Source organism: Xylocopa sonorina, chromosome 4 (genome assembly GCF_050948175.1).
Source record: "Xylocopa sonorina isolate GNS202 chromosome 4, iyXylSono1_principal, whole genome shotgun sequence".
NCBI lineage: Eukaryota > Metazoa > Arthropoda > Insecta > Hymenoptera > Apidae > Xylocopa > Xylocopa sonorina.
The window spans coordinates 4,533,776-4,550,619 of record NC_135196.1 but is presented as its reverse complement, the minus strand read 5'-3'; the positions used below and the strand labels follow the sequence as shown (position 1 = coordinate 4,550,619).

At 39.4% G+C, this 16,844-nt stretch overlaps 1 protein-coding gene across 2 annotated transcripts in view; it reads right to left on the bottom strand.

The window, feature by feature from the left end:
* LOC143423255 (uncharacterized) overlaps nucleotides 1-16,280 on the bottom strand; it is a 56,183-nt gene extending 39,903 nt beyond the window's left edge. For both annotated transcript variants that reach the window (XM_076894447.1, XM_076894448.1), the window contains exon 1: nucleotides 16,191-16,280. The gene's annotated coding sequence lies outside the window, so the exon portion shown is untranslated. The remainder of the gene's footprint in view (nucleotides 1-16,190) is intronic.
* Between the last annotated feature and the right edge of the window lie 564 nt (nucleotides 16,281-16,844).

Here is a 16,844-nt window from a genome sequence, read left to right as displayed (position 1 = left end):
TTGCATTAGAAATGTGTTTATTGTAGAGGTGCACGCGATGGAAGTAGAATGTAGATTTTATTGCAGCCTGTGTTTGAAAGGGATCGTGGCTCGCGGTTCAATTTCGACGGGATAGTGATGGAATTTAGGGAGAAGGATAGCAAGTGGGTGCGACCAGTGACTTCAATTTTACATGGACTTGATGTGTGAAGTGATACTTGTTATTGGAGCACATCGTTTTATAGATAACTGGTGTTTCTTACAGTAAATCATCGAGAAATGAAAAATTCAGTTTCTTTAACTGTTTTTTCATTTTTATAAAAAGACTACCAATTGGTGGAATTGTCCTAATGCAAATGCGTTTACGTACAATCTAAATCGAATTATTCTAGATTTTATGACTGTTGTATCTCCTTCTTTAGTACTACAATGCTAAATTATATAGCAACAAAAAAGTTTTAACTCCTTACACTCAACGACTTTTTATACAAATTAACAATTCAATGCAAATTAACATACGAAAGTGTTATATTTTAATATATTAACTGTGTTTACATTTTGACAAACATAATTATCGTAGTTCAAGTTCTGTAGCTGCATTTAGTGTGATATTTTACAAAACATTTACCAAGGTATTCTCAGTTGCTGGAATCTTGTGGATCATCGCTGCTACTTCCGGATTCACTGTCTATTACTTCAATTTCTCTACTTCTCACACCCGATACGTCATCACTGTTTACATTTGCTCTACCACCAATTTCTTCATGAATAAATAAGTTCCCGATCAATTCAAAATCAAATTCGCCTTGAAACTTTAAAAGCGAATGGCGCAAAATTTCGCGATACGCGTGCTTGCTACAATTGTCGAAACTGTACTAACGCTAGACACATCGCATTCAGGACTACAGTCCTAGACGAATTTTATCTTAATTCCATTCTACGTCACAATGTCACTTCCTAAGCGAAAAAATAAACAGCCTAAGCGATCTATTCGCGAACCAATACTTCGCTTCTATGAACTGAAGATAACGAAATTCAGCATAAATTCAGCCACTTGAGTTTCCACGCGGAACATCGTGACAAGTAAGAATCGCCATTCGAGTGCAAAAGGTTAAAAACGCACAATTAAAATACCAACTCCCCTCTGTAATTACATTGAAGATCTAACGTAGAATCTCTTTCGAATGATCGTTCAGAACAATTCAGACTCCATGAAGTGTACAACGATCACAGAAAAACGTTATTTAAAAAACTGTCGAGTTTCAAAACCGTCCAACTTGGGATGTCAAATGCTGTTACCGTAAATTTCTCGAAAATCGCGATCGAATCGCTTGCAGCAGAAATTCAGCCGTTGCCAGCGTGGGATTCCGAAGCGCAGCGAACCCCGCTGCGAAACAGAGTCCGTTTATTTCCTGAACAGCCGAGTGTCTCCATTCTCGACTTTCTCGGAACACATCTATCGACTGGTTGGGAAAACAACGCCGGCGATCCGATCGCGTAGCAATTTGCACGTGAGCGTTCAATAGACACGTCGATCTTTGGTATGCGCGTTGTGGGCCGGGATTCGAACGCCGTGCCTTGCGCAACCGGCAATTTAAGAGGCGACCGATTGATATAACGCGACAGACGTAATTTATCGTGAATCAATCGCGAGTACCGGGGGCTAAGTGTACTTAGCTCGAACGTCCGATTTCGATTGGGGAGAGAAACGATCGTTAAACGATGTCCTTTCGACTCTTGCCAGGGAATGCTGATTGTCTGCACGCTACTTCTAATAGCCAAGCTTTCAGAGTTATTTCTCGCAGGGTTGTAAAACGAGAATATATGGGGTGGAATGAATAATAAAATTAATCGTTAGACAAGGATAATATGAGTATCATTGAATTTTTTATCAATTTCTTTGACGCAAAGAATTGTTTGTTTTCAATTAGAATTCAATAATAATTATTGCAGTTTGAGTAAGATTGGGTGCAATAGTTTTTATTAATATTTCTTCGTTTTGTCTTATAGATGAATAGAATTTATTGTACAGAAAATCATTTGTGAAAGACGATCGTAGGGTGAAATGAAGCACAGCCGGAAGTGTAGAAGATGGGGTGCAGCACCCTAATGAAGCGACCTAGCATTGCAGCGACAAATAAAGCTTGGAAATTAAAGGCAACAGTTTGCAATATTAATCCTTCTATCGTGCATAGAAGTAACTTGTAATAAATAACAATTAATTTCAGTTTCGTTAAACAGATAACAAAACCTTTAATAAATTAAATCCAGAGTTAGTGCAACCACGAAAGGGTCACATACTACAACTGAACCATAACTATTTGCGTTCGATTTTATTTTAAACAATTCACATTTTATTCCTAATGACAAATTTCTTTAAAATTGGATCTCTTTTGTTAGACCAGAGGAATCAAAGATTGTTTCTTCGTCGATTGCTAATGAATTCGTACAACTCGCAGGAATTCATCTACCCCAGCTTTACGAGATGATTATAAATCGTTGTTCGTGGAATATTCAATGTATCAACTATCTCACGGACAATGAATCGTGGGTTGTCATCGACGAAGGTCTCGATGACATTTGTACCTGGAGAACATGGCTGGTCGCCTCGTTCCTCGTCTTCAAGGTTAAAATCTCTGACTCTGAACCTTCTAAACCAATTACGAACTGTCTGAACAATCGTGGTACGTTTATTGTATAAATCTAGTAGTCTTAGTAGTGCTATTATTTTTTTTAAACAATTCGACATTCATATATGCTAAATCGTTTTTCTGATTTTTCAGTTTTCGAGGTGCAGAGAGAAAAATCTGAGAAATAGTTAATGAAAAATATTTCACGAATTTCCTATGATTTTTTATAATGTTACGTGTACAGAAATGTCGCCAGATATTTTTCTAGAAATAATCGTCAAAGAATTCGATTCGAGAAGGCAAGCAACCTTTGACAACGAATGGTTTATCGATTGTGCTGTCAAAAGTGACAGCCCTCTAGTGAACTGAACTATTCAGACGTTTGAAATGTATCTCTCGGTGAGTTAATAGGAATTAGCGCGCAATTAAGTCGAATCGTTGCGCAATATAGTAATAAAGACGGATACGAAGTTAACTCGCGTTGGTAATTTTACAAAACTTTCTTTCCACCTAGTTTCAGGCTATGCTCTTAGCAAATCAACATAATTCTTGATTTCACGCCTGATGCCTTCAATTTGGTGAACAATTTCGAATTTCGTCAACGGTGAGAAACCATTAGGTAGACAGCGTCGATTATGACTCGAACGATTTTCGAGGGAGCCATTTTAATGCTGTTAAAGGGGGTGTAAGTCAAAGTGGATAACTATTTTTTACCTTCGAGTTAGATTATTAGATCCATCCAGTCAGTCAATAATAAATCACCTTCTACACTATAATCGATTATTAATTTAATTTTTCCTCTGAGCTAATTATTTAAAAAATCACCTAAAATACCCACTAAAATATTATTATAAATTCAAACATTCCAAAGCAGACATATACCAAGGTACCACAGTAATTATTCAGAGCTACCATCGTTGCTACAACGGCACGAAAAAATGAATCCGGTACGAGACACATAAAAATAATTTTATTCGTACATAAAACACCTACCGTACGCGCATGTGGCATAATAAAGAGTCGCTGCTGGCGCCACGGGCGATCGATATAAAATTAACGCGGCGTTCAACGTGTTAACTGTTAAAAACAATCGCGCGATACGTGTACCGCTCGAAGCGAACTTTCCCTTCAGAGCGTGGTGAGCTCGAATCTCGATCGAATCCGCCGCGACCCATTAGCCACCCACCAGCAGCGTGTTTTGGGCCTTGATCCGCGCGGGTGCTCGAACGGACCGCGACGCCTCGTGTCCGCGACATTTTTCCACGCGTCGCGACATTGTTAGCGGCGATACGTAAATGCGAACGAGCCACGGGGCACGTTATTACACGGGTAATACACCTGTTACCATACGCGTTGCGTAAGCCTCATCGGGAGGCGAACCCTCGGCGTAAACTGGCCGCAAGAATTCCGACTACTTTCACTCGAGTCGCCGCGGCGAGGAGGTGTCGCGCTCGATACGTACTACACACGGGGGCTTCGATAATAAACGAAGAATGATAAGCACGTTTCTGCGATTCGACGCGATCGACGCATCTGCTGCGAGAGATCAGAAGTTTGGACAATTTTTTGCTGAGCTGCGAACGCTTTTGTATGCAGTGGAACTGATTTAAAGAGGTCTGAACTATGTCTGCGCTTGACTTGATGCTTAATTATTATTAGCGCTTTACTTAAGTATCATTAGTTATTTTATACTTGTTTGTAAATTCGAAATTAGTTTGGCGGACAGTGTCGCGAACAACTGCGTTAAAATCTGGGACTTACAACCCCGGAGAGTAAAAATGAAACGTTTTCTGTATCCCGTGATGAGTTAAAAAGAATTTGTCGCAGCTTCGTCAGTTATAAAACTATTAATAATTATTTTCAAATGTATTATAATTATACTTGATCATCTTTACATAACTAGTCGCAATCCACGAGTCGCGCAAAGAGACAAAACTGCTCAAGCCATTTCTCGCACTCGATATCGCATAAATCGTATACGTCGCCATCCAGCTGGCAGAATTCGAGTGAAATGGGTCCTGGAAAAATGATGGTCCGTTGCACGATCAATGGGTACACGAGTTCGAGCTGTTCTGTCCATTAACGCGGCCTGCTCGTTCGCGGGAACGCGCCCCGTTAGGTAACGTAGAAATTAGCGCCGTTTCGCTCGGTCGTTCGACGCGTGCTACGGATCCGCTGGAATGTAAATGGAGCTTGCCAGTAACGCAGCTTTTGGATATCGGATCGGAGAGTTCGTTCCATGGTGGAAAGATTGATATCTTCGTATGAGAATTCAAGATTGTTATTCAGTAATGTCTTATAATTTAAGGCGCGTTATAACTTGATAAAAAATGTTTACATAATTCTCTGGTATTACGTGGAATTTATTTTGTTTTATTTCTACTAATTATGTCACTTTATTACTCAATTGTAACGGTATTATTACATTGTGTAACTGAGTTTAAACGTCGAGCCACAATTTGAATTTCTATCGTCGATTATATTATCCCACCCCTTTCGCCACCCTCACTTGCCATTTTATTTGACCAATTATGACACGATTTTGTTACTTAATTACAAGGTACATTGTGTAGCTGAATTTTAATGTCGAGCCACAATTTGAATTTCTATCGTCGATTATATTATCCCACCCCTTTCGCCACCCTCGCTCGCCATTTTATTCCACTAATTATGACACGATTTTATTACTCCATCGCGAAGTGTATCGTGTGATTGAGCTTTAGCTTCGAGCCATTTCGAATTCGAATTTCCATCATCGATTATATTATTCCACCCCTTTCGCCACCCTCTCGTACCCCTGTTTTTTAGCAGAATCACGTACGTGCAAATTTATTTCTGTAAAAGGACAAAATTAACGATGTTCTCAGCTGGTTAACCGCAGAAATGTAAAGAACGCTGTAAACACACCGCGAAAAGAAACCTGCGGTCGTTACCGTGGATTGAAACAACGTTAAACGGTGAAAGCGAAAAATTCTTCCATCGAAAATATGAGCTGTTCAGACAGATACGCGCGCGTTACAATACGCTTAGCTGAATAGGGAAAAAGAGTAACGAATAACTAGGCAAATCGATGAATAATCGCGATCCAGGATACAAGGTGGAACGGATCACGCGCTTTCAGGGTGAGGTTCGAAGGAACGAGATAAATAGGATATTTATTGACGCAGGCAAACGTATCTCCGAGCGTAGAACGGTGAATAACGCGACGATTTAAAAAAAGGAGAGAAAGAGAATTTATACACGACGCGAAACTATACGGGGCAATCTGATCCTGTTATAGATTCAGCTACAAATTATCGGACTTTGACACGCGTGTACGATGAATGAAATCGCTAATAGGAAATTGCGTGATCGATTGCAGACGGTGACTGTGTACTAAAACGAACAATTTATATCAGCTGCTTGTGTGTTCTTCTGATCAACGATGCATTTGCAAAATAATAGATGCAATATCTGTATACTACGTGTTGATCGGTGTATTTTAATATATTACGGTACTTAAGTCATGCTCGAAACCGCAAATTGATTTTAAATAGACTTTTTAACAACAAAGTAGATTGATGTCGATACTTTGAGAAGAGTGTGAGTGAAAATAGTTATGATGCAGGTATTCGTTGTTGAAACTGTTATGAAAACCAAGATAGTCTCATAATGATTCTGGTCTACTATATAAATTTCGATTTTGGTATTGAACGAAATGTCCAAATTATAGAGTAATCAATTAAAAATTAATTTTTACTAAAGCAATGCTCCCTTCGTGTTTTAAAATGGATTAATTTAGGAAAGCTAATCAGTCTGCAAAAATTCGCAGGAACATCCTCGAGCAGGTGTAAAATTTCCTAAAAAAGCGACGCATTAGAACGCGGTAAGAGGCAATTTGCTTCGACGAAACGATTCCCACCTAACTCACTGCTTTCAGTTACGCCTTCGTTATTCCGAACAAAAAGAATCGGCGCATTCTGGCACGGCGGTAGCCCCATCGACTCTTTACGTTTCCCCTATCGAACGTGACGTAACGTACGTACTACCAAGTTTCTTCAGCTTTCCCCGACCCTCGTCAAACGTCGCGGCGTCTCTATAATTTTCGATATTACACGGCACAGATATTTCCACGTGCATCCAGAACTATTACCCACGAGTATTTACATAATGCGTCTGCTTGTCCACCGTCGAGAAACACCTCGGTCACGCGGACGGACGCGTCGCCATTTTGGCGAACTTGAGGACTTTTTACTTTAGAGAGTTTGCTCGTGATCCTTCTTATTTTTGATTAGCGAAATTATTGAAACGATGACAACAGTGTGTATTAAAATGATCTGTCGATCGTTCTGATTTTATTCTTGTTTATATAGGGTGTTCGCAAAATAACGGTGGGTTAAGGTGAACGGAGTGCTTCTGAAATAACGAAATAAAAATTAAGAATAATAATATTGAAAGCTACGTTTTCTGAGAAGTAGAAGCCCAAATCTTGTTTAAGAAATTCTGAAGGAGAAGGCAATTTCTGTTATTTTCACACTGTAAAGATTGTTCAAGGTGTGCATTAATTGCAATCGATAACGAGATCCCCACATAATGTCTGTTATGCAACAGAATGGAAGGCTGCGCGAAGTATTTTGGAACGAAGAAAGAGTCTCTTGCCTTTTGTTTCTATTCTGCATGCATAATGCAAGCTTTCCACTTGTCAGGCCAGTTCAGTGACCCATATTTCGATACCAACATGTATTATTAAACTTCTTTCAAATTCCATGCGCCTATCTACTGCTCTAATTACACGAAATTCTCAACAGCGCAATTGTACCTCCTCGAACTGATATGAAAATCCACGAAAAAGAAAAGCAAACGTTTCTCGCGAGCTCTCCAATTCGAGTCCGTGCCACTTTATCAAACTCCGTCCAGGATTAATCATCGACGGCGCTGGTGTCAACAGGAAGCGTTCCGCGCGCGCATTTTTCGTCCCTAATAGCCGCATCGTTCCTCTCAAATGAGACGTTACGCGGTGAAAAATAAAATTAGACACGGAAAACTTGTTAGCCGCACTTGATCAAGTGAAACGATTGCGTCGCGTAGGTTGAAATAACCTACGCGTCGCATGCCAGCTTAATCTCGCGCGGCTGGCGAATATGAGATGCACGCGCGATGGGAATTCAGCTAACGACACTATATTAGCTATCTAGCGGAACAGTGTTATCTGCCCGACATGTTGGACGAGCGTTAAACTCACTTTTTCATACCGTTCCCTCGAAACGAGTGGACATTCCTCGTCGCTCGAATTGGAAGAGCCGAGCAAGATTCACGCATTAAAATTGGCTAGCTATAAAGATTGCGCGGAGGAATTTTAGCGACGGCTTAAGACACAAATGGTACGTAGATTTTAACATTAGCGAGGAGCATAAATTCAGTGACATGACTGTGTTGCACGGTTGAGAATTTTTACAAGAATATTCGTTGGAAAATGTCTCATTACATTGTACAGTTCGAGAAATTCGAAGTATGAAGAGAGACCTACAGCAAAAGTGAATGATTTTTGTGCACACCGTGTATATAACAAGTGCATGCGTACACGTAGTTGTATAATACAGTTAGGTTCGTTTCTCTTAAGACATTCTTCATCATTTTCATTCTCAGAGAGATGTTAAATTTAGAATTCGTATTAGTTTATTTATTTTAATTATCTGCATTTTTACGAATTTTATACGACGATCTTTTTTTGGAATTGTTATAAAACCACAAAAATATAAAATATATGCGCTATTGGGCGACGACAAAAAGAACATTTGCAAAGACGCAACGCGTCCATGTCCGATCGAAACCGCTGATCAAAATTTCCTTCTGAAAATTTGCAGGAGAGAGAAAATCGCTAGTAACGACGAGAATCCTCAGAAAATTGTACGCGCGAGCACGAAATTTCACGACCAAACTTGCAGTCTTCGAGCTGGGAATTCCACTTTTGCCAGTTTACCCCGACCACCATCGAGTTTCCATCGTGGCGAGCGGAAGAAACAGTCCCTCGAAAGATTCGACGGGCATTGCTTCGACGATGCCAGCTCAGCCTCTCCTCGAGGGTAAAAATCGGCGAGGAATTTCGTCACATTTGCCAGCGGTAGCCGGCTCGACCGTGAATCGAATCCGCGTTACGACACGCCGCGGCGTGATTTTCCTTTCGCCTGGAATTACGCGCGGCCCGCTTGCGGAGCTGCCGCGCGAAAGCTCGAAAGCGACGAGCAGTCCACCAGCTATGCAAAACGACGTAAAAAGGTAATCAAGTTGGCTTCCAGAGGTAGATATATTTACCTCTGTGAATCATCGCCGGTTCTCTTCAACTTTTCGCACGGAAATCGATATTAACGTTGAACTTATCGAAGTCTTATCCGTTTCGAGAAGGTTGTTTCATTTCTGTTCTGATCTTCTTAAAATGGAAATTTTCGTTACACGAATTACTACGAAAAATAATATTCTAGCGCAGTTAGATTCAACCCTGTGTGAAGTGAGCCGCAATTTTTCAATGCATACAAAAAGTGTCTATGTAAAATCTATAAATGAATAACTGGACCACTTGAGAGCCACCAGCCATGGATTAGACATAGTCTATGTACTAGTTTATGATATTTGATGAGGTAATCTGAAAATATTCGAAATTCATTTTTCAGAACCGTGTCTAATCAATTTTTTCTCCAACTCGTAATGATAGCTGAGAGAAGAAGAATTGCTGGTATTGAAGCAATAAGCCTCTGAATCATATCTGAAGGCACGTGCGTTTACCATGATGTGTGCTAAACTCCATGCGATCTCTACGTTTACTACTTCGATCACGTTTAATTACTACAAATTTCGTAACGATCTACCAGAGATTATTTCGTCACTGTGATTTAAAGTAGGCTTCGAGAAAGAGTGCATTTGCTTTCTGCACGCTGCCTAAAATTGTAACAATTACTTCTTTCAAAATGTGTGGAACCAAAACGACAAGGTTGTGCGTAATTTCGTTTGTAGCTGCTGATTTAGGTTTTGTACATAGAAATGTGTTTTATTTCGCGCTACGAAACCAAAAACACTTTCTTGTCCACCCAATATTTAGGGGATGAAATAAATTTCTGCAGAGGTCCAGCATTTTCGTTGTTTCCATGAAAATATGAATTCGTATGAACATCCATAATTTGATAATCGAATGGCATTTAATACACACACGTGACTTCTGCATCGAACGATTTCCTTTTTGGATTCTATTGTCCCTCGCCAGTGTAGGAACAGTAGCGGCCAATGATTTTGCAACGTGATTCTTGCGTTTACCAATGGTTTCTTTTTATCTGTAGGTTTGCTGTCGCAATTTCTACTTCATTTATCTAAACTCCTTGCGTAACGGAAATGATGCGATACGTTTCGACATATCTACAGGAACAACATAAACAGTAACTGTATTCCGTAAAATTATTTCGACAAGTTACGACACTTTAATTAAACCTTTTAGCGCCGAGCAACGATACATCGTTATGTTAAGTACATTTAAATTTTAATCATAAATTCCTTCTCTTTAGTTCTCAACGTGTTCCATTTTTAATTCCGTAATTACCTCTTAAAACAAATTTTTTACGACCCTTTCCTTAAAACTTCATAAATTATGTAATTGTCGCTCGGCACTTTATGCACTACTTTAATTTTTCGTTCGATGCTAAAACAGGTAAAGTACATTTTTTTTTATTACCGTTGCATGTAACTCTCTTGACTGTTTTATGCACTCTTCAATTGCTAACAGTCATAAAGTAGTAAGTTAATTAAAATTTATCTTAACTACTCAGTTAAATTACAGAATTATAAAATTGCGAAAAGGAACAGCAAGTTAAAATTTACCTTAAAACTTTTTAGAAACATACATGAATAAAAAATAGCGTTCAACAGAATATATATATAGACGATCGTTGCAAGATAGCTTAACTATTAATACGAGCGGTGCTCTGTTTCAAATAGGCCGGGCATGCGCCACCGGAAAAGGGTTAAGTGAGCTTCTACGTTATGCATTATTCCTACAAGACGAGTTTAGATCTCTTATCACAAAAGATTGCCCTGCGTTATTTTAATGCGACCCAAAACCTACTTTTTTAAGAAAATCACATTGTAATTTCCAATTAAAAACAAAAAACAATACTCGATACAGTTATTTCTATAAAAACTTCGCAATAGTGACTCTTCATAGCTTTAAGATTGAATTATATAGAATTTTCACATTCTTCATAAAAAAAATTAATGAATTAAAATTAAATAAATGTTTGAAATGTGAAGAAAGGTGAACAGACGATCTCTGATTTCAAGTCGTGACCCACTGCGAATCTGGAATTTTTAGAAGATCGCCAGAGTAACTCGCTGAACTCGACTCTAATCGCGTTGGCCGCTTAATCGCGCGAAAATCACGGCGCGCTGGTACGCGAGAGGAATGGCACGCTTGAACCCAACGTGGCCTGGTAAATTTCAAACAGCAACTTAATTCCTAGAGAACCGGTGGTAATTAGACGGTCGAGTTGACTTTTTTCTACCGCGGGGGCGTGAAACACCGCTCGAAAGCAACGAGACCACTCTGGGGCCCCGAGTAGAGCTTCGTTAAAAGTTTAACACTAATTTAAGCTTTTGTTCACTTTACTTTGAAACAGATTTGCTATGGCAGCGTGGTTCGCGACGGGTTTAGAGTTTGTTGGTATCTCGAGGACACGTTTAAGTTGTATGGCGTTCGGTGTTCTGCGGTTAACAGGTTGGACGCCTCTTCTTTCAACCCTTTACGGTTCTGCGTTCAGTTGTGGATTTTGCCTTGCTGCTTCTGGGTTTTGCGCGTCAAAGTCAAAAGTATTTCTTTCTTTTGCGTGAAAATGTAATTTGAATACTGAACGGTTAATTTAGTTATTGATTGCTTTAAGTATGTCTCTGAGTATTCTTTATATATTAAAATTCAATAAGAATGTATGTTTTAATATATTAATAAGAATACGTGTTACTGGTTATGAAAATATGAATATTTAAATAACAAATTAGCAATCTCTGTGGAAACAGTACTGAAGTAAAATTTCAACTATGATACAAACTGCAAAGAATTAAAGAATTTTTTATAACAAAGAAATTAAATTAATACCTTCATACGTTAATAAATATTTGGTATTAACGTACTTTAAGATAAGATAATCAAAGATTACACAAGAAATATTGTTCTACGAGAAATAAAAAGATACGATATCTTTAATTAATTGTTCTGAAAGAACACCTCACTGGAACAATCATTCGTACCATTTTCAGCGAACAAACCCCGGCACCACCTCTTCTCAACTTTCAATCCCATTAAAAAAGGCACATCCAATATCCCTAATTAATGAATCTCGAAGAACACTGCGCCTCCGCGACAATTACCCGCGCCATTAGCAAAGAGGAGGCTCGACGACGAGCCCCCTTAATCCCCAATCCCATTTTCCAAGGCTGCCAACCCCCGTGCGCTTCATTCACCCCCGCGGCGCATTTACCTGTCGTCGAGAGCAGCCACGCGAGAACCGGTGTCTTTTCGAAGCCATGGAAGCCACGGCTCTTTCCGCTTTCTCAGGCCCGATAGAGAGTAGCTGCGCCGGCCGTAAATAAATAATAGAATTTAGCCAATGAAAGCGGCTCGAGCGTCGTTGAAATAGGACCGAGCACTGACCCCACGGAGCTTCGATCCGTCGCGAGTCCGTGCTTAATTGAAACCCTGTGCGTGTGAGGCCTCTCTCTCTCTCTCTCTCTCTGCTCGTCTACGTGCACTCCGATCCGTACGAAAGTCAACGCGCCCACCGACACCCACGTGCAATTTTAATCTACGTCGCGTGCGATTACGCTTGATACCGTGTGCGTGTCGTTCGCGCGGGAAACGCGGCGATTCCGCTCGAGCCCGCGTGAGGCGGAAGTCGTCAAAGAATTTAAGACTCGAGGGGCGTGTTTCGTTCGAACCTCGCGGGGGAGGGCGAAATTTTTTTCGCGACGATGGCAGCGCTCGCCCTTTGGAACGTTGATCTCTGATCGAGCTCGTCTCGCGTTTCAACAGATTAAGGTTGACGTTCCTGTCTGATTGATGGCATCGTTCGCGCTGCGATGGGATATCTGAGTGAACCGGAAGTTCAGGCTGATTCATCGGTTATCTTGGGTTGGCGCTTTGTTGGTAGTCGCGAGTTTGGCGAATTTAGCGCGAAGCGAGTTTTTAAGGGGAAATCAGTCCGTAGAAATGATTACTCGTTTTATGATTTACTCGTTATATGATTAGCTCGTTTTAGTTATGTAGATGTGTCATGGGGGAACGCTGTAAATTGTGATATAGAGTTCTTCCATAAATAGGATTTTAATCTGCTGGTATTCCCCGCAGTGTGTCATTTTCACTGGAATTTGAATATTGAGATATGTGTATATTAATAACACGAGAATGCAATCTACGGAAGTTGATTACGGTTTTGTGATGCGAGTCTAGCTAATTTGGTACCAGAAACTTTTGCCATGCGTACACGTATAATGATGATAATAAATCATATTTACATTAACGTTATTGTATTATATGAATTTATGTTATATTATTAATAACTATGAGTGTTCATGCATAATCACATTTATAAAATATTTGAACCAAAAAAGAAGCAAAATTCATGTATCATGACATTTAATAGCTGAAACAAATCTCTGTTTAAGTTTTATTTCTTTAGATATATTTGGAAAAATATGAACACCCACATAACAGCAAAATTGTGCTTTCACCATTATATTTACTTAATATCGAGCAAAATATCTGCATGAACGATAAAAGCATTTAATTAGACTAAAGATGTGAAGCGAAAAAGCGCACGATTAGCTAGAATACGCGTTCACTGACCTTTAAAACTTTCGATTAGTACACTGTCAATTTCCATCGATACTTTCTCGCGGTATTACAAGATATGCTAATTCTGCACTGTGATTATTCAAAAACGCGCAACGATCGTTCAGAGATCGCCGAGGCGAGAGAAATTTTTTAATTAACATGAAACACGAGCGAAAATTAATCCGTCGCGATCCACCCGATTACTTTCAAGCCCTGTAATTTGCTTGACAACTTTTAATTAGTACAATTTTCCTACCAGTTAAATAAAATACACGTATCATCCTGTTCATTTATTTCCAACTGCGACGACGTATCTTTCACGTCAATTCTCGTGCCAAAAAATCAATTCTAAAATACACAGGGCTTCCTAAAATACCGTGAAACTTGTGAAACCGTAACATTCGAGCTTCCAGTCTCCAGATTTGTCTATAAAATCGTTAACATCGTCCTCTGACACGTTGTCTACGACAATTAACGTTTCCGTCTCGAGCCGAATGTTGCTCCGTAATAATAACGCAGAGATTCTATTCTGGACGTCGCATCGCATTAATTAACGCGTCGAGACGAACACCAGCAGACACAGTGTCAACGAAGCGAACATTAATCCGATTTGCGATGGCGATGCCTCGTGATTATTAACGAATCGAGCCGCGTATAATCCGTGTAGGAACCGATTACTAAAACCAAGCACAACCGAGCTGTTCGATGTTCTCGATATTTATCAGCCTCTACTTAGGAAGTGACGTTCATGCACGCACACTATTGTCTACGTGTACGTGAACACTTGTTATTTACTTTTAATCCACGTTTGCATTAATTTTTCCTAACGACGTTGTGTACTCTCGTAAAATAAGGTTCTTGAGAATAGTAATCTGTGGATGATTGTTAAAAATAAAGGATCGACGTTCAAAGATTTTTCATATTATTTTCGTAGAATATTCATTATTTTTGTATTTAAATTATAGACAATTTAAAATCGAAATGAAAGTATGCAAATTAATAGAATAATTTGTAAAGTGAAAAGTTGTTTGAAATGATTCCAGAGATCATCCCTTAAATGTTGCCCTTAGATTTATCGAATCCTGGGACACGCTGTACATAAATTTACTTGCGAAATATTTTTTTATTTGACAATCATTTTTCATTAGAAGTGAACGAAATTTCTTGTAACAAATTCTTGTTAGAATTGTAAAATATCGATCTCGTTAATCTTGTCACGATTAGACACAGCATGCCAATGAATAGTAAACAGAACTAATTCGATTCGATATCGATTGGCCAATTAATGAACGACGAAATTTAGATTTCGCGTGATCGATAAATAATCGAGTCTTTACGTAATTACACATATAGTTAGTTAACGCGACGTCGAACCGTGACTGCGAGCCTTTCCACATAAAACTCGCATGCTAGTTTACACCTTTTCCGGCTCACATTTTTCGCATTTGTAGACATAACTGCTAAGTCACTGACTAAATTAGCGCTTTACGATGACACCTAGCTACGTGCTCGAAGGCGGACAAATATTTCAAGAATTTTCAGGTTACCCGATATATTCGATGACAGACAAATGGAAACTTAAACGAAACATCATAATTTCACGGAAAATTAATTTTTTCTACGAACGCGATAATAAACGTTTCGTAATTACATAACTGATTCGCATAATAATGCAACTCATAACTTGAAACTGAAATTTGGAAAAATGCGAAATGGAGATTATGCAAGATATTCACTTAGCGAATGAAATTCTTCGTTACAGCGATTGGACATTGCAGCGTATATACATAGATACTAACCATGGTACATTCCGTACGATATATGTCCATGATAAATTCTGTGCTCGCCTAATAATTCCAGTTGCTTTCACACTGTTTGTATTTATGCGAAACATACTAGTCTCAGCCGTTTCGTTGCTCGTCACTATATATCCAGTATAACGCACTGCACTTGCAGCATAAATTACCTCTACGCGCAACAAATGTAATATTTTCGCTGCTTTATTAAAACAACGCGACTGGCCATTCGTATCTTTTATTTCTGTCGTCGATTTTTCCAAATCGCGCTATACTTCCGCGAAAATGCGCTCGCAGTATGAACGATCTCCAGGTGCAACGAATATTTTTCTACTTTGTGAAAATAAATTTACTTTGGCCGTTCGTATTTTTCACTTCGTCTTCAAATTTTTCTTTTCGATCGTGCTATACTTCCACGACAATTGGGATGCGATACATACGAGCTGGACGTAAACCGGTGCACACACACGCGTGTGTTGGTCTTTACGTGCACACGTGGCAAGAGGTATTGCTTAGTTTACGATCGTTCCAATTGCGGCCGTGGAGGGAAAAAAAAGGAAATCGATTTCTGTGGAGTCGCGACGTAAACGACCGTTATTGGCACCACTTGCGAAAGCAATCGGGTGTGAGTATGTTAATAAATTGCGTTTGACGAAAAAAAGAAAAAGAAAAAAAAGGAACGTTCTTTGGTATCGCACGGTGGATTGATTTTAACGACGGTCGGGTTTTTTAACCTTTAACCACGATCTGTTAAGTATCTCGTAAAATCTATTTACGTAAATATAAAAATATTATCACAGATGAATTACTAATTTATCTTGGTTTGGCAATTAAGCCTGCAACTTTTATGAATTACTACTCTGAACGTGGGTCTAGAATGGATTTTTAATTAGGAAATAAACCTGCGAATAATTTGTAACAGGAATATTACACGGTACTTACAATTTTACTGCTATTTCGAAGAAAACGAGGAAGTCGAAGGTTTACAGCATTATTGATTGGTGTTCTGATGTGATCGTATTGACAGTCTACCTAAAATAAAGAACATCACAAAATTAGAAACTGTGTAACAAATTAAATTTAATTCAAGCATAAAGAAAGATGTAACTTTTCAACAAATTCCTATCAACACAAAGAAGTAAGCTAAAATTGTTATAGTAAAATCAATTTACAATTACTCTGTTTAGCCTACTGAAAATTCGAATCATTGGTCGTGTCCTTTTAAAGGAACCGCCTACCGTGGCGGCTTGGGAACAATTTAAATCCACCCTGTAAATCAGCAACACGATTACAGCTGCCCCAGTTTTTAACACTTCAACTTCCATCGCCTCTCACTTTCTCCCCATTAACGCTTCCGAATGAAGGTTGCCGCGAGCCATAATCGAGGCGATGGCGCGTCAAGGAACGCAACGCTCGCGCGACCCAAGGGGCGAAGAAGCCGGAGAGGGTGGTGCCGCGAGAGAGGTGGCGCAGACCAAGGGGGTTTTGGCAGTGCGACAAGTGCAACGCTGGAAATAGCGGCTGGGGGTAGGGAGTCCGGTTTATAGTTAGCTCCTCTTATAGTTAGCCGCTGACTAGCTCTCCGCAGAATGCGAA